Source organism: Lipotes vexillifer, unplaced genomic scaffold (assembly GCF_000442215.2).
Source record: "Lipotes vexillifer unplaced genomic scaffold, Lipotes_vexillifer_v1.1 scaffold563, whole genome shotgun sequence".
NCBI classification, from domain to species: domain Eukaryota; kingdom Metazoa; phylum Chordata; class Mammalia; order Artiodactyla; family Lipotidae; genus Lipotes; species Lipotes vexillifer.
Window position 1 is genome coordinate 1,429,809 of NW_006769542.1, and position 18,893 is coordinate 1,448,701.

Here is an 18,893-nt window from a genome sequence, read left to right on the forward strand (position 1 = left end):
CCCAAACCTCCACAGCTTTCCCTTCCAGGCTTTCAGCATACCTATTTTTTACCGCAAAAGACCAAAACAGGCAAACAAGTTCTCAGAGAATAAGGTCTGCTCTGCTGTCTCTGGAACCTGGGACCAAGGTTTCACCCACGAAATGGAGGCTAATGTCTCTCAGGCCACTGCCTTGCCAGTGAGGGGAAGAGCAAGAGTAACTAAAAAATACTGCAAAGGTTTCCTACTGTTTTCAAGTTACCTTTTTCTTGATTCAGCATTTGTTCAGTTGCTATAAACCTTTAACTATTTTCCAGAGTTGGAGAAAGTTCATTCTGTTTTTGCTCCATTTTCAGTGTTTCTGTGGAGTTCTGAACCCTTGGAACTACCTAATCTGCTATTTTCACCAATATTATTCTTTCAACTTTTAAATTTGCATCCACATTGGGTTTTATTATTTATTTGTTTATTATTTAATATTCAAGTTAGAGCTGTTTTCTGCTGTCTAGTAATTTTTGTTGTCCATTCATATTTAGAAGTGGGAAAATAAAGAGCTTATTGGAAGCACTATGCATATGGGTAGGGCTTGTTGTATGCAGACTTCAATGTTACAGCCATATCTATTTGGATCATTACATTAGGGACCTCCTGATGTATCTTTAGTTCTTTCATCTTTGGCTGATCAATTCACAAGAATAATATTTTCCAGTCATCTCAGAGGATAGGCTTGGCTATTATCATTTTGAGGGGCATGTAAAAGAAAGGCGTTGAAGTATTTCAACATTCAGTAAGTAAATGTTTACTAGATCCTCTTGTACCTGCAATGAACATGTTGCTTCCCATTACAGAACCCTCTCTGTTTTCTTGGTGGGGGTTTGAGTGCTTTACTTATCTAGCTTCAGGGAGTCATTAGTCAAGCCTCCAGATATTAGCCCAGTCTTTACCCTCAGTTTTAGAAGTATAACTGCTACTAGAATCATTTGGAAGTTCCCCACTGCTAGCTAAAGATTCAGATTTCTCATGTCTGCTGTTAGTTACTAGTATCCATTTGCTTTCCCCCTAAAAGTTTTTGCTGTGGTTCCTTCTCTCATTTTCTCTGTTCTTATGGACTTATTTCTTTGAAATTACTATTTTTTATAATTACTCTTATTTTAGTGGAATTTCTTGGTGGAGAAGAGCTGGATGTGTTTTTAAACCACCGTCTTTATTTTGAAGTCTGTTTGCAGGATTTCTCATTAATCTCCCATTCTGAATTGAATTTAAGAACCTGGTTCAAGGATTTAAGCTATAGAAATTTAAAGAGAATTCTTAGGATATATAGTAGAAATAAATATGACAAAGTACCCAGAGGAATTTGTCTTATGAATAATAGTCTTGCTAGATATATTGACTATCATTGTGCAATTTTACTTTAAAATAATGTTTTAATTCATTAATAATCCTTTTATTAATGTAACTTATTACAGAGGTTAAAGATTAGATCAGGCCCTAAGTACAGAAAGCATTTGAGTTAGTATTTAAAGACACTCAAAGGGAAGCAGCATAAGGTCAGACATCTCATCCAATGCAAGTTTAGTTGGCTCCTCCTCAACAACATTTTGTCAATTCATTCCTTTATTTTTATCCTCACATCATAGTGATAATGGGCTGAATCTTTAGTTTTCTTTGATTCATTAATCTATTGTTTTATATAAATCTATCAAGTTAACTTATAGGAAAAAACATGTTAAAGGCAATGAAATATTTGCTGGGTTATATCATTACCGAACTCAAAAATTATGTGAAGTCCTCTTCTACTGTATAGTAAAACTCGCAAGGTTATTTTATTTCATCATTACTCTTATAGTAATTTTTTTAAAATCCTTTTAAAGATAGGCATTTTTTTCATGGCTTTTTCTAAGAAAATATATTTTTCTTTTTAAGGTTTAAGCTCTTTAAATAAATGTATTTGAAAGATCAATGAAATGGGAAATTTGGGTGACTCATCAAAGCAGAAAGTAATTGAATACTTGAGTTGTTACTCTTGATGACAGATATGAAAATTAATAAAATGAAATGTGTGGTATCAAAATGAACAACAAGTAAAACATCAAACAAAAAAGACCAAGATCAAAGGAATAAATAGACTGTACAAATGTTGAAATCCATGAATATCACAACTCAGCTAGAAATGATGCTTACATTAAAACTGGAGCTACACTGTAGGGAAGTAGAGAAAGGATTTACAAAGGTAATTATTTGAATCATAGTGAACCAAAAACATATTAGGGACTTAGGTAAGACTTTTCCATGTCAGCTCTTGGGGTTTCTTAGAAATAATCTCAATGATGCCTCCTCTGTGGTCAATTCAGTACTCTACTTTTTACGTCTTACAGTTGTCCAAGATCTTCTGCAGGCTTGGTGCTACAGTTTGCTTTCCTTTTCCTTAGTCTTCAGTTTGGTTTTGATGAAAACGATAACTAAGAGCTTAAGAATAAAATGTATTTTAAGAGGCCAGGCCCTTTAAGACAGGAAGTTGAAGTTTGATAGTAGAGACCTGATAAGAGAAGGTGATTTTCTCCTCTGAGCCTTATTTTAAGTCTGAATTGCAAAGCTGATATAATGAGCTTAAGGACAATTCAGGTCAGCATCAATATATAAGTGATAAAATGTTGCGAGTGGAAGGAAAGGGAAAGGTTTAGATAGGAAGACACTGGCAGTGATAAATTCTGACTTGCAACCATTTTAAGGAAATGTCAGAATCAGGTTTTCTGGAAGGTCCATCTAGGTTAATAAAGAATCAACTAGCACCTGGGAAGGAATCAGCTTCTTCATTTTACTTCCTTATTGAAGGTTAGGAGTTTGATTGCTCCTAAAGCCCATATGAAATCAGGCCATCATTTTATCAAATTAATACACCAGCAAAGAGTTCTCATAATTAAGCCTGGTGGCCAAGAGAGTGTTGACACAGAAGATTTATTGCCTCAGACTCTCTTTATTTTCTCTATAATATTAATCTCCACTTTTTTTTTTGAAAACTTTCCGATCCAGATATAACTGAAACACAATTAAAATTGCTCTTTCATATTATTGTCATATTATTGTCAGGATACTGACAGGATACATCATGAATTGCTTTAATTCTGTGTGTGCCTCTGTACAGAACTCTAAATGCATGCATATAGGCATGGGATATAGTCAGGGGGCTGAGAGCCTAGGTTCTAAAATCAGACAGCTGCAGCTTAATTCACACTTCATAATACTTATTAAATGTGTGACCTTACCAAAGTTAATTTTCTCCATATTTCAAAGTCTTGATTTGTCAAATGAGTCTAAAAATACTTTAAAAATTGTAGTGAGGTGGTAAAGTAGAAAATGACATCTTTTTAGTCAATATGTATAAACATTTTTTCAATGTGATATACCCCAAATGCCCAGTATTGCTAAGCTCTTCCTGTCATTACTGATACAGTAAAATTAATACTACTGTATTAATACTACTGTATATCACTTATTTTATTATGGTTACTATTTTACTATAAAATGAATAGAACAGGGCTGCCTCATTAAGAATTCACATTAAAAATGATCCAGTTCCACTTCTGGAACTAAACAGAAGTCTCCTGAACATGTATTGAAAGAGGGAATTGTAATTGTAATTCTCACATAAATGCCTACTAAATTCTCTTTACCAATCCATTGTGCAAAAGTTCTTAGAAATCTACCAAAGACTCTCCTCTCACTCCTTGTCCCAGAATATTCTATACAATTTAAATAGTATCTTCTTCTTTTATTTTTTCCTCCCAGTAACTGCTTCATCAATACCTTGTTTAGGATTTTCACATTATGAAACAACTGATCTCTCATTTTCCTTTCTTTAATATCTTTATCAGTGTTTAGCATAAAGCTTATTCTGTCTCCATAAAATGAGTTGCTAATGATTTCCACTTTATTATCTAGAAGTGTTTGTTTTAAACTGATTTCTTGCTGTAATATTTGAAACTTTTCAATGGGAGATTTCTGTGCTAGTCTTTTCTTATGTAAAAGGTCTTTGATTATATATTCAATATTTTAATTTAAAATAACAGTAATTTTAATTTTATTCAGCTTTTGAAATTTACTGTCTTGGTAGGTTGTGTATATGTTTGTATGAATTTATCCATTTCATCAAAATTTTTAAGTTTTGTCATAAAGTTATTAATTATCTTTTAATGTTGGCATTTTCTGCAGTAATGTACCTTTTTTTCATTTTTTGTATGTGTGATTAATGAGCGCCTTTTATGGATCATGTAGTTTGTTGTTGTTGCTTTTTGCTTTTATTTTTAGTCCATTACAAGCTCAGTGTCTTGATGAGATTACTTAGTCCATTTATATTTAATTGCATAAAATATATTTTAGAAAGATTAGAAGGGCAGCATTTTGGACTAGAATTCTGAAGAATACATATGTATTTTAGGAAGAAAGTAATTCCTTTTGGAGAAAGTAAAATACTCAAATTAAGATGGGTTAATTCTTCTTTTTTTTTTTTACATCTTTATTGGAGTATAATTGCTTTACAATGGTGTGTTAGTTTCTGCTATATAACAAAGTGAATCAGTTATACATATACATATGTTCCCATATCTCTTCCCTCTTACGTCTCCCTCCCTCCCACCCTCCCTATCCCACCCCTCCAGGCGGTCACAAAGAACCGAGTTGATCTCCCTGTGCTATGTGGCTGCTTCCCACTAGCTATCTACCTTACGTTTGGTGGTGTATATATGTCCATGCCTCTCTCCCGTTTTGTCACAGCTTACCCTTCCCCATCCCCATATCCTCAAGTCCATTCTCTAGTAGGTCTGTGTCTTTATTATTGTCTTAACCTCTAGGTACTTAATGACATTTTTTTTTCTTAAATTCCATATATATGTGTTAGCATACAGTATTTGTCTTTCTCTTTCTTACTTACTTCACTCTGTATGACAGACTCTAGGTCTATCCACCTCATTACAAATAGCTCAATTTCGTTTCTTTTTATGGCTGAGTAATATTCCATTGTATATATGTGCCCCATCTTCTTAATCCATTCATCCGATGATGGACACTTCGGTTGTTTCCATCACTGGGCTATTGTAAATAGAGCTCGATGAATATTTTCATACATGACTTTTATTGAATTGTGGTTTTCTCAGGATATATGCCCAGTAGTGGGATTGCTGGGTCATATGGTAGTTCTATTTTTAGTTTTTTAAGAAACCCCCATACTGTTCTCCACAGTGGCTGTATCAATTTACATTCCCACCAGAAGTGCAAGAGGGTTCCCTTTTCTCCACACCCTCTTCAGCATTTATTGTTTCTAGATTTTTTGATGATGGCCCTTCTGACTGGTGTGAGATGATATCTCACTGTAGTTTTGATTTGCATTTCTCTAATGATTAGTGATGTTGAGCATTCTTTCATGTGTTTGTTGGCAGTCTGTATATCTTCTTTGGAGAAATGTCTATTTAGATCTTCTGCCCATTTTTGGGTTGGGCTGTGTGTTTTCCTGTTTTTGAGCTGCATGAGCTGCTTATAAATTTTGGAGATGAATCCTTTGTCAGTTGCTTCATTTGCAAATATTTTCTCCCATTCTGAGGGTTGTCTTTTGGTCGTGTTTATGGTTTCCTTTGCTGTGCAAAAGCTTTTAAGTTTCATTAGGTCCCATTTGTTTATTTTTGTTTTTATTTCCATTTCTCTAGGAGGTGGGTCAGAAAGGATCTTGCTGTGATTTATGTCATAGAATGTTCCGCCTAAGTTTTCCTCTAAGAGTTTGATAGTTTCTGGCTTTACATTTACGTCTTTAATCCATTTTGAGCTTATTTTTGTGTATGGTGTTAGGGAGTGATCTAATCTCATACTTTTATATGTACCTGTCCAGTTTTCCCAGCACCACTTATTGAAGAGGCTGTCCTTTCTCCACTGTATATTCCTGCCTTCTTTATCAAAGATAAGGTAACCGTATGTGCATGGGCTTATCTCTGGGCTTTCTATCCTTTTCCATTGATCTATATTTCTGTTTTTGTGACAGTACTATACTGTCTTGATTACTGTAACTTTGTAGTATAGTCTGAAGTCAGAGAGCCTGATTCCTCCAGCTCTGTTTTTCATTCTCAAGATTGCTTTGGCTATACGGGGTCTTTTGTGTTTCCATACAAATTGTGAAATTTTTTGTTCTAGTTCTGTGAAAAATACCAGTGGTTGTTTGATAGGGACTGCATTGAATCTGTAGATTGCTTTGGGTAGTAGTCATTTTCACAATGTTGATTCTTCCAATCCAAGAACATGGTATATCTCTCCATCTGTTTAATTTCTTTCATCAGTGTCTTTTAATTTTCTGCATACAGGTCTTTTGTCTCCTTAGGTAGGTTTATTCCTAGATATTTTATTCTTTTTGTTGCAGTGGTAAATGGGAATGTTTTCTTGATTTCACTTTCAGATTATTTACCATTAGTGTATAGGAATGCCAGAGACTTCTTGCATTAATTTTGTATCCTGCTACTTTACCAAATTCATTGATTAGCTCTAGTAGTTTTCTGGTAGCATCTTTAGGAATCTCTATGTATAGTATCATGTCAACTGCAAACAGTGACAGCTTTACTTCTGCTTTTCCAATTTGGATTCCTTTTATTTCCTTTTCTTCTCTGATTGCTGTGGCTAGAACTTCCAAATCTATGTTGAATAAGACTAGTGAGAGTGGGCAACCTTGTCTTGTTCCTGGTCTTAGTGGAAATGCTTTCAGTTTTTCACAATTGAGGATGATGTTGGCTGTGGGTTTGTCATATATGACCTTTATTATGTTGAGGAAAGTTCCGTCTATGCCTACTTTCTGCAGGGTTTTTATCAGAAATGGGTGTTGAATTTTGTCAAAAGCTTTCTCTGCATGTATTGAGATGATCATGTTTTTTCTCCTTCAGTTTGTTAATATGGTTTATCCCATTGATTGTTCTGCGTATATTGAAGAATCCTTGCATTCCTGGAATAAACCCCACTTGATCATGGTGTATGATCCTTTTAATGTGCCGTTGGATTCTGTTTGCTAGTATTTTGTTGAGGATTTTTGCATCTACGTTCATCAGTGATATTGGCCTGTAGTTTTCTTTCTTTGTGACATCTTTGTCTGGTTTTGGTATCAAGGTGATGGTGGCCTCGTAGAATGAGTTTGGGAGTGTTCCTCCCTCTGCTATATTTTGGAAGAGTTTGAGAAGGATAGGTGTTAGCTCTTCTCTAAATGTTTGATAGAATTCGCCTGTGAAGCCATCTGGTCCTGGGCTTTTGTTTGTTGCAAGATTTTTAATCACAGTTTCAATTTCAGTGCTTGTGATTTGTCTGTTCATATTTTCTATTTCTTGCTGATTCAGCCTTGGCAGATTGTGCGTTTCTAAGAATTTGTCCATTTCTCCCAGGTTTTATTGGCATAGAGTTGCTTGTAGTAATCTCTCACGATCTTTTGTATTTCTGCAGTGTCAGTTGTTACTTCTCCTTTTTCATTTCTAATTCTATTGATTTGAGTCTTCTCCCTTTTTTTCTTGATTAGTCTGGCTAATAGTTTATCAATTTTCTTTATCTTCTTAAAGAAACAGCTTTTAGTTTTATTGATCTTTGCTGTTGTTCCCTTCATTTCTTTTTCATTTATTTCTGATCTGATTTTTATGATTTCTTTCCTTCTGCTAACTTGTGGGGTTTTTGTTCTTCTTTCTCTAGTTGCTTTAGGTGCAAGGTTAGGTTGTTTATTCGAGATGTTTCCTGTTTCTTAAGGTAGGATTGTGTTGCTATAAACTTCCCTCTTAGAACTTCTTTGGTGTATCCCATAGATTTTGGGTTGTTGTGTTTCCATTGTCATTTGTTTCTAGGTATTTTTTGATTTCCTCTGATTTCTTCAGTGATCACTTCATTATTAAGTAGTGTATTGTTTAGCCTCCCTGTGTTTGTATTTTTTATAGAACTTTTCCTGTAATTGATATCTAATCTCATAGCGTTGTCGTCAGAAAAGATACTTGAAACAATTTCCATTTTCTTAAATTTACCAAGGCTTGACTTGTGTCCCAAGATATGATCTATCCTGGAGAATGTTCCATGAGCACTTGAGAAAAATGTGTATTCTGTTGTTTTTGGATGGAATGTCCTATAAATATCAATTAATTCTATCTTGCTTAATGTATCATTTAAAGCTTGTGTTTCCTTATTTATTTTCATTTTGGATGATCTGTCCATTGGTGAAAGTGGGGTGTTAAAGTCCCCTACTATGAATGTGTTACTGTCGATTTCCCCTTTTATGGCTGTTAGTATTTGCCTTATGTATTGAGGTGCTCCTATGTTGGGTGCATAAATATTTACAATTGTTATATCTTCTTCTTGGATCGATCCCTTAATCATTATGTAGTGTCCTTCTTTGTCTCTTCTGATAGTCCTTATTTTAAAGTCTATTTTGTCTGATATGAGAATTGCTACTCCAGCTTTCTTTTGGTTTCCATTTGCATGGAATATCTTTTTCCATCCCCTTACTTTCAGTCTGTATGTGTCTCTAGGTCTGAAGTGGGTCTCTTGTAGACAGCATATATATGGGTCTTGTTTTTGTATCCATTCAGCCAATCTGTGTCTTTTGGTGGGAGCATTTAGTCCATTTACATTTAAGGTAATTATCGATATGTATGTTCCTATTCCCATTTTCTAAATTGTTTTGGGTTCGTTATTATAGGACTTTTCCTTCTCTTGTGTTTTTGTCTAGAGAAGTTCCTTTAGCATTTGTTGTAAAGCTGGTTTGGTGGTGCTGAACTCTCTCAGGTTTTGCTTGTCTGTAAAGATTTTAATTTCTCCATCAAATCTGAATGAGATTCTTGCTGGGTAGAGTAATCTTGGTTGCAGGTTTTTCTCCTTCATCACTTTAAGTATGTCCTGCCACTCCCTTCTGGCTTGCAGACTTTCTGCTGAAAGATCAGCTGTTAACCTTAAGGGGATTCCGTTGTGTGTTATTTGTTGTTTTTCCCTTGCTGCTTTTAATATGTTTTCTTTGTGTTTAATTTTTGACAGTTTGATTAATATGTGTCTTGGCGTATTTCTCCTTGGATTTATCCTGTATGGGACTCCTTGTGCTTCCTGGACTTGATTAACTATTTCCTTTCCCATATTAGGGAAGTCTTCAACTATGATCTCTTCAAATATTTTCTCAGTCCCTTTCTTTTTCTCTTCTTCTTCTAGAGCCCCTATAATTCGAATGTTGGTGCGTTTAATGTTGTCCTAGAGGTCTCTGAGACTGTCCTCAGTTCTTTTCATTCTTCTTTCTTTATTCTGCTCTGCAGTATTTATTTCCACTACTTTATTTTCCAGGTCAGTTATCCGTTCTTCTGCCTCAGTTATTCTGCTGTTGATCCCATAGAGTATTTTTTAATTTCATTTATTGAGTTGTTCATTGTTGTTTGTTTCATCTTTAGTTCTTCTAGGTCCTTGTTAAATGTTTCTTGCATTTTGTCCATTCTATTTGCAAGATTTTGGATCATCTTTACTACCATTATTCTGAATTCTTTTTCAGGTAGACTGCCTATTTCCTCTTCATTTGTTAGGTCTGGTGGGTTTTTATCTTGCTCCTTCAACTGCTGTGTGTTTTTCTGTCTTCTCATTTTGCTTATATTACTGTGTTTGGGGTCTCCTTTTTGCAGGCTGCAGGTTCGTAGTTCCTGTTGTTTTTGGTGTCTGTCCCCAGTGGCTAAGATTGGTTCAGTGGGTTCTGTAGGCTTCCTGGTGGAGGGGACTAGTGCCTGTGTTCTGATGGATGAGGCTGGATCTTGTTTTTCTTGTGGGCAGGTCCACGTCTGGTGGTGTGTTGTGGGGTGTCTGTGGACTTATGATTTTAGGCAGCCTCTCTGCTAATGGGTGAGGTTGTGTTCCTGTCTTGCTAGTTGTTTGGCATAGGATGTCCAGCACTGTAGCTTGTTGGTCGTTGAGTGAAGCTGGGTGCTAGTGTTGAGATGGAGATCTCTGGGAGATTTTCACCATTTGATATTATGTGGAGCTGGGAGGTCTTTTGTGGACCAGTGTCCTGAAGTTGGCTCTCCCACCTCAGAGGCACAGCACTGACTCCTGGGTGCAGCAACAAGAGACTTTCATCCACACGGTTCAGAAAAAAAGGGGGAAAAAGTAGAAGGAAAGAATTAGTAGAAGAAAGAAAGAAAGAAAGAGAGAGAGAGAGAGGGGGAGGGAGGGAGGGAGGAAGGAAGCAAAAATGAAAGAAAGAAAGAAAGAAAGGAAGAAGATAAAGTAAAATAAAATAATGTTATTAAAATAAAAAATAATTATTAAGAAAAAAAATAATAAAAAAAGAGGAAGGATAGAACCCTAGGACAAATGGTGGAAGCAAAGCTATACAGATAAAATCTCACACAGAAGCATACACATACACACTCACAAAAAGAGGAAAAGGGGAAAAAGTCATAAATCTTGCTCTCAAATTCCACCTCCTCAATTTGGGATGATCTGTTGTCTATTCATGTATTGCAGAGATGCAGGGTATATCAAGTTCATTGTGAAGCTTTAATCTGCTGCTTCTGAGGCTGGTGAGAGAGATTTCCCTTTCTCTTCTTTGTTCTCACAGCTCTCAGAGGCTCAGCTTTGGATTTGGCCCCACCTCCACGTGTAGGTCGCCGGAGGCGTCTGTTCTTCGCTCAGACAGGACGGGGTTAAAGGAGACGTTGATTCGGGGGCTCTGGCTCACTCAGGCTGGGGGGAGGGAGGGGCACGGAGTGGGCGGCTAGCCTGTGGTGGCAGAGGCCGGCATGTCGTTGCACCAGCCTGAGGCGCGCCGTGCGTTCTTCCGGGGAAGTTGTCCCTGGATCCCGGGACCCTGGCAGTGGTAGGCTGCATAGGCTCCCCGGAAGCGGGGTGTGGATAGTGACCTGTGCTCACACATAGGCTTCTTGGTGGCGGCAGCAGCAGCCTTAGCGTCTTATGCCCGTCTCTGGGGTCCGCGCTTTTAGCCACGGCTTGTGCCCATCTCTGGAGCTCCTTTAAGCAGCACTCTTAATCCCCTCTCCTCGCGCACCAGGAAACAAAGAGGCAAGAAAAAGTCTCTTGCCTCTTTGGCAGGTCCAGACATTTCCCCGGACTCCCTCCCGGCTAGCTGTGGCGCAGTAACCCCCTGCAGGCTGTGTTGACGCCGCTAACCCCAGTCTTCTCCCTGCGCTCTGATCGAAGCCCAAGCCTCAACTCCCAGCCCCGCCCACCCCAGCGGGTGAGCAGATAAGCCTCTTGGGCTGGTGAGTGCCCGTCGGCATGGATCCTCTGTGCGGGAATCTCTCCACTTTGCCCTCTGCACCCCTGTTGCTGTGCTCTCCTCCGTGGCTCCAAAGCTTTCCCCCTGCGCCACCCACAGTCTCCGCCCGCGAAAGGGCTTGCTAGTGTGTGGAAACCTTTCCTCTTTCACAGCTCCCTCCCACTGGTGCAGGTCCCGTCGCTATCCTTTTGTGCCTGTTTATTCTTTTTTCTTTTGCCCTACCCAGGTACGTAGGGGGGTTTCTTGCCTTTTGGGAGGTCTGAGGTCTTCTGCCGGCGTTCAGTAGGTGCTCTGTAGGAGTTTTTCCACGTGTAGATGTATTTCTGGTGTATCTGCGGGGGGGGAAGGTGATCTCTGCATCTTACTCTTCCACCATCTTCCCGGAAGCCCCAGCAGTTAATTCTTCTAGAATGAAACGGAGGCATTCTTCAAAGGAAAAATGTTAGAAAAAAATACGTCTATTATTTTTCTCTCAAATATTTTTTTTAGAAATTCCAGTGCAAAGAAGTATAAACTATTTAAGGTCCATGTCTACCAGGAATGACATACCTCCTCACTTTAAAATATTTCCTCTTTGGTTTTCACAGATGTTCAACATGGTCTTCAAGGTAGCTTTTGCCTTTGGAACACTGGAAGTCTAATTATTTTAAACTAATATGCCTTCCTTATCAAAAATAGTAATATCTGATTTGGTTTAAGACAACAGAGCTTTAAGGCACGGTTGTATTAACTCATGAATCCCAGACTCTTTCCTCAAAGCTTAGCTATTAGCTTCAGAAATCCCCTCATTAATCACCTTGTATTATCCTTTTTTTCACCTTCTTCCTCACTTCTCTTACTCCACAATAGACACCAACAGATACATGCACAGACACATGATGGGTTTTTTCCCCATATCTGAATACAAACATTCTTAGATATTCAGAGGAATGGTCTGTAGCTATGATTGACCCTTTTCTGTTGTTTTGTCACACTGAAAACTTACGGTTGAGTTTCTTGGTTCTTTTCAGTGTTTTAATGGCATCATGGAAGTTAACAAGCCCATTTATAGAAAACTGTCAGTACTCTTGATATTTGTTTTAAAATTCCAAATTATTATTTTGTGATATATTTTTCATGTCCCTGAAAATTCAAAGTTGAGCCCTGAGTAAACTTACTAGTGGCTCAAGGCAATCTTCCAGAATGCAAAGTAATTCCACCTTATGTAATATAATATCACTTATCTTAAACCTATATATTTTTCTTTAAATTTCACAGGCTTTTTGTGCTTTTGATGTTCTTTTTGTTATGAGTCTGACAATTCACTGACTCTAATATTGTGAGGGTGAGAAATTTATACTGTTAAAGCTTTTCTTTATGTGTGTAACCAAACTTCCTCTTTTTAGAAACAGATTGCTAGTGGGGTTTTCATAACCTGTTAGTGTTGTCCACCTTTAGAACTATTATATCAATTCCACTCAGTCTACAGGCAGCATTTCAGTGCTTTATAATAAAATATATTGAACTCTGTGACTGGAAATTACAACAGAAACAGCGTGAGCTTTTGTTGCCTCTTTTTCTCTAAAAGAAGCAACTGCATTTCAGCATCTCTATTTTTTGCCTAAATATATCTCAAAAATGAAAACGCATTATCAATTCTTCCATAAATGCTCCAGCATCAAATATACTTTAGTATATATCATGTATTATTTTAGACTTTGAACAAATTTAATTTAAAAATGGTTATGAATTTCTAATCCAAGATAAAATTTAGCTACCATGTGATTGTTCTTTTGAATAAGAACAAAAATGATCATCAGTGCTTTGATCTATTTTGTATTTGAAAATTTCCAAGTCAGGTAAAAAAACTGGATTTTTATTTTATGTCCATTAAAGGATATTTTTATTGAAGTACCTCCCATTCCTTTACAGCCTTTTGTTTTTGCCACTGTTCACTATGCTCAGTCAAGGCTTAGCCAGAGATGTCTGATTGTAAACCTTGAACTAAGTCAAAGAAGATGTGAAATCTTTACAGGAGAAGGATTTTGATAAAGGAAATTGGAAACTTGGAGTAGCATCCCCACCACCTTAAGTGAGAACTGAACTGCTCATTGGAGCCCTGGGAGGAGGGGTGAGGCCAATATAATTAATCAGTTTTCTAATAGCCATTGCTCCCTAATTTTCCCTTGCTAAGAACCATGATAGTTATAGAAATAAAATGAGTTTAACCATAGAAGAAGAGTTATGATTTGGTCTGTTCAGTTCAAGTTAATCTCATTTTAATTTCTACATTTCCCAGTCTCATTTGCAGTCAGTGTTCTGAATAACAATTACTCACACAGATACATGTTTTTCGTTTTTTTATCCTAGTGGTGTTCCAGCCTGTGTTGCAGTGTTCCCAGCAGTCTTGATTCTCTGATCCTGGCTTCCTAATCACTGGATCACACCTCAGGTGAGTCTTCCTAAACTCAGCAGGTCACTAGTATTCTCATATATCCCCTATCTCCTGATGATGGCCACATCATAGCTTTGGTGTGTAAATTCAGCTAAGTTGTTCTAGGAATCATAGAGGGTCCAGATTAGAACTCACTCCTCTAGTCTTTTCAGTGATTTTGTAAGCATTTAATTCCTGTATTAAATCCTCTTCTGCTTAAAATACCTAGAAAGGCTTGTGTTTCCTAGAGGGAACTCAATCGATACAGCCATACACTTGTTTTGTAGGTATGGTTTACCATATGACATAGTAGTTGACAAGGTTATTGGAAGTTTGTTGGATCCTTCTGGTAAAGATTGTTTTATTATTAAAGATTAGGGGTATGAAAAGAGGTAGTTGGGCTGTCTTGCTCCTTCACCTCCTTCTCCTCCTCCTTCTCCCTTTGATCTTGGTTTTGAGTCTTAGTGTTATAGGAGCTATCTTGCAACCATGTGGTTACTAGATGGATGAGGACCAAATGCTTCCATATTAGGGATAGGAAAGAAGGATGGAAAAAAGCTTGGGTTCTTGATGATATCACTAGGCTGCTGAAGCTCTGGATTGATTACTAGATTTGGACATTGTTAGGTTTCCTGTAACATGCTGGAAAAATAATTCCTAATTGATAAGATTGAATTACCTACTGAATTTCTCATGGTGATATATCAAAAGTAAAGGAAGTCTGAAATTCCCTAATCAAGCCAATTCTGTCAGTGGCCATCCTGCACACTTTTCTTTCCAAGTGTGCTCCAGCCAGGATTAGTATCTCTCTACTTGAGAACTTTTAGAATTTCAGAAGGCTTTTTTCCCACTCCTAGAGCAGGAGGGAGGTGCCAAGGAATCAGTGTCACCTGAGAGTACCCCCCAACCAGTGACTCTCAGAAGCTGCTGTATAAATATACCAGTTTCCTGGTCCCTTGGGCAGACAAATTCTGAGGCATGCGTTTTATACAGTTCCTAGACTTTCTCACTGTATTAGCCTGCTTAATACTGATGTTTTATAGGTTGTCTCCTTTCTCTGTACCTTCTAAATTAAATAATTGTATGTGATTTCTTGTCTTAGCATATGTTTCTGAGGGAATCCAAGCTAAAATACCTAACTTGAAGTCAAATTAGATATGTCAGGCCCCAATCAGATAAAAGAGACTCTCCTTGTTCAGTTAAATGTCAGTGCACAGAGTACTGTGGAAGCCACCTGAGATTTAGTCTCTGACTACAACTTTTCAAAGACTCAGTCCTTTTGATTTTGATATATCAATTATGGCTGTATATTGATGATTCCCATCATGTAAGTCCTGATGCATGCCGTTAAGTGTTTTACCACTAGCTGCCAACAGTACAGCATATGATTAGCTTACTGACTTGACTCTACTACTGCTTCCAAAGAAAATTTAATTTTAATTCAATTAGAAGACTATTTTCCCATTTGTTAAATGCCTTTAACTGAAAATAGAATTTTCATTTCTCCATAATCATGTCTATTATTTCCATGAGGTTGAACCACATGACTTTTTACATCAATAAGTGCAGGCAAGATGGAGTTAAAGAAAAAATTCCTGTCAACATAAAAATGCTTCCCGTTTTTGTTTGCTACCGTAGTTGAAATTCTCTAACCTGAGAAAGGTTTCTTAAGGTAACATGCCATTGTATGATAACTGAATTAAGATATTTTATTACCAAGAAAGAACAAATCTAAGCTAGCCAACGCATCATTGAAGATGTGTTCATTTAAATATTACCGCTCATTGCCACCTATCATATAGAAATGACCCTGCTGAGGTTACACTTTAATGAGATGGAGGAAGAAGGAAAAGGCTGCTGCCACTCAGGTCAATTGTTATGTAATAGCAGAGGACCTTGTGGAGAACATTGGGGCCTGGGTGCCCTGCGCATAGAGAAAGATAACGAAGTAGGAGTCAAACAAAAGGTGACATCTACTGAACAGCTCTGCCAAAGGGCTACCTTTGTACTGAATTACATGAATTTTTTTTTTTAAATAAGAAAACAGAATAATAAGCTAGAGTTAAATTTTGCCTTATCTCCTATTTCCTCTTCCCACCTGAATTATGGGATAAGCATAAAACACCTTGGTTTTAAAAGAAAAGTTATTTTTTTGACAGGAAGGCCTCAGTTGAAAAATACATTTCAAAATCCAATTTAGAGGGGAAAACTATGTTATTTTGTATTGGTGGAAACTGTTTCCCATACAACTAAGTGAGCTCCATTGCATGAATCTTTTATCAAAGCAAGGCTAAGGAAACTGGTTAGCTTATTAAAGAGCAGTATTTTTTTTTTATTTCATTTTCATGAGTTTTACCTCATGACAAACATGTCTGATTTTTCTACAAGGAAAATTTACAAGGAGATCCCCTTTAGTTAGAGGGAGAAAGAGGTTATAAGTTTTAGGAAACAATTTTCCTGGGAGAAATCTTTCAAGTAACTTCACTTGGTAGTGTCAAGAATGTGTTCTATACAACTTATTGCAGGAAAGACTATAAACAACAACAAAAAGAGTTCACCGAATTGCAAGCTTAATGAGAATAAAGGCCTTAACTTACTCACGTGAAGATTCCCATTGCCCATAACAGTACTTTGTAATCATTAGATTGTCAATATATATTTATTGAATAAATGAATGCTAGATTAATTTTGACTTCTGTCCTCAAGGGATTTATAATCTAGTTGAATTAGAGAGGCATATAAATGTAAATGGGCCAAAACCACTATGTGTATGCACAACCAGTAGGCTCTTTTTGATTGCTGTTTATAGGTGTCAGCAGTTTGAAATAAATAAATGTCATTCCCAGTTTATAACAAAAACATGTCTTTGGACAAATTTTGCCACTGACACCAACATGTATTAACAATCAAGCATATTGTCTGTTTAAAAAGTTTTGATGAAGTTCCAGTTTATATATATAGAGAAAAAAGACTTGCATGAAAGATTCACTTGAGTCAAATGGGACAATATTCCATTGTTAGATCTAGAGAAACCTATTAAGTCAGGCTATAAAGAAACCTTAAAATCAGTAATGGAAAAGAAATATTTAAGAATCAAGCCTAGAATGTCATACTCAAAGGTATAGATTAAAGGTAATGGGTTTGCTATATTCGTATCCCTGTTCATGCAAGGTCTGGGGTTATCTCTAAAATTTTTTTTTTTTTTTTTTCTTGCGTTATGCGGGCCTCTCACTGTTGTGGCCTCTCCCATTTGCGGAGCACAGGCTCCGGACGCGCAGGCTCAGCGGCCACGGCCCACGGGCCCAGCCGCTCCGCGGCATGCGGGATCCTCCCGAAACGGGGCACGAACCCGCGTCTCCTGCAACGGCAGGCGGACTCTCAAGCACTGCGCCACCAGGGAAGCCCTATCTCTAAAATATTTTAACCAATCTACACATCTTGAAAGTCACCAGTGAGATCCCCACTTTGTTAATTCACAGAATTTCTTCAACAAAATCATAATTGTAACATAGTATGCTGATAAGCAAGCGTCTCAGATGATGACCAGGAAAGAGAGAACTGAAATGTCTGTAGTAGCTGTCTCAGGAATGTAGCTAAGTTCATCCTCTGCTGAATTCCTGATACAGGCATATAAATGCCTGTGTGGTTTCCACATGCATATATAATGATGGATTGTCTATACTGGAGTACTTCAAATAAATATAGCATAACATCATATATGACATGAGCGGAGAACAATAAATATGACTAACACATACTGAATGCTTTCTGTGTGTTGAGGGATTATTCTAAATACTTTACATGAGTCATCTCAAATAATCCCACAGTAACACTCTGTTATTTCATTTTCTTAAAGAGGAAATTGAGGCTCTGAGAAGTTAGATTGCTTGCTATAATAATAAGCTGGCAAGTGGAAGTTTGGGGTTTAAACATAGGCAGTGAGCTCTGAAGTCCACACTGTAAGCCATGATGAGGTACTGACTCTCAAAGGATTGAATACAGAATAATAGAACTAAGGGCTAAATTGTGCATGCTACTGGGACGATGAGAAGGTCCAATCTAATTGTACACGCAGAAAACTGAACAGGAGTGCTCACTCTCTTCCTCAGACCTATGTAGTATAGGACAACTGGTCAAGCATGATCTAAGCAACATGAACCACTGGATTTATTTTAGAATTGTGAGTTGCAAGAGGCATGGATGGTTTTAGTAGTGGTGGAATCTGATTGGGCAGTGGAAACAGATCAGTAGATTATACCAGAAAAATGTAAGCTAAAGGTAATTGCTTCATTGGAACAGCAAATTTAGTTTTGTTCTTCCAGGGAGCCAAGGCAAAAACATAATTCTGTGTGTTTATTAATAGGAATCATTCAAGCATATAAGTAAAATTGAATTTACTATAATGCCAATCAGTAAGAGAGATTTGTTAACTAAATTCTTCTGAAAGGGATACTAAGTAAATTCAAAATTATTTTTACAAAAGAAGTGGACACAATAATCATAGATCTGATTTTATATTTTCCATCTGTATATTTTATGGGGAAGTGTGAATTCCTGGCTTCAGGTAACTGTAGTGTCTGCTCCACAGCCTCTGGTACATTGCTTACATAGCACCACAGTGAACTCTGGTCATCATTTGTTTATTGTCTGAGACACTAGAATATGAGCTCCTGAGGGCAGGACCTGGGTCTGTCTTGTTTATCTGTGTATCTCAGCACCAGGAGTTCAACAAATTATGCAGTATTGGAAAAAATATAGTTTTGTGTTACATAAAAAATAATTTAAAACTCAGTTTTTCTGGCATACTTTATGGATCCTTATAGCCCAGAAGTGGTAGAAGGGAACTTTGAGAAATCTAGAACATTTTTATACATACATGACATGTGAAATTGCCAAATGTGAAAGTTTCTAGAAGATATCCAAAGCTTTCGAATGATCTTGTAATCTATTCAGGTAAGAAATGGACTAGGAAAAAATGCTTATTTCAATTGCCTGAGGAAACAGTGAGAGATATGAATTTCTTTGTTAAAGTGTATCACATTAGACAGTGTTATGGTTTCAATGTTGGTATAAAAGTGTGTGTGGAGTGGTTAGTTTTCCAGCATTTGAAAAAAATCTTAGACCTTATCTCTTGAATATTTAGATTTAGTTCATTACCCTTGGAATAGAATATTTACTACAGCAAAAGGTAAACTAAATACCATGATGCTATTAACCTTTTTTAAGACACTGATCCTAATA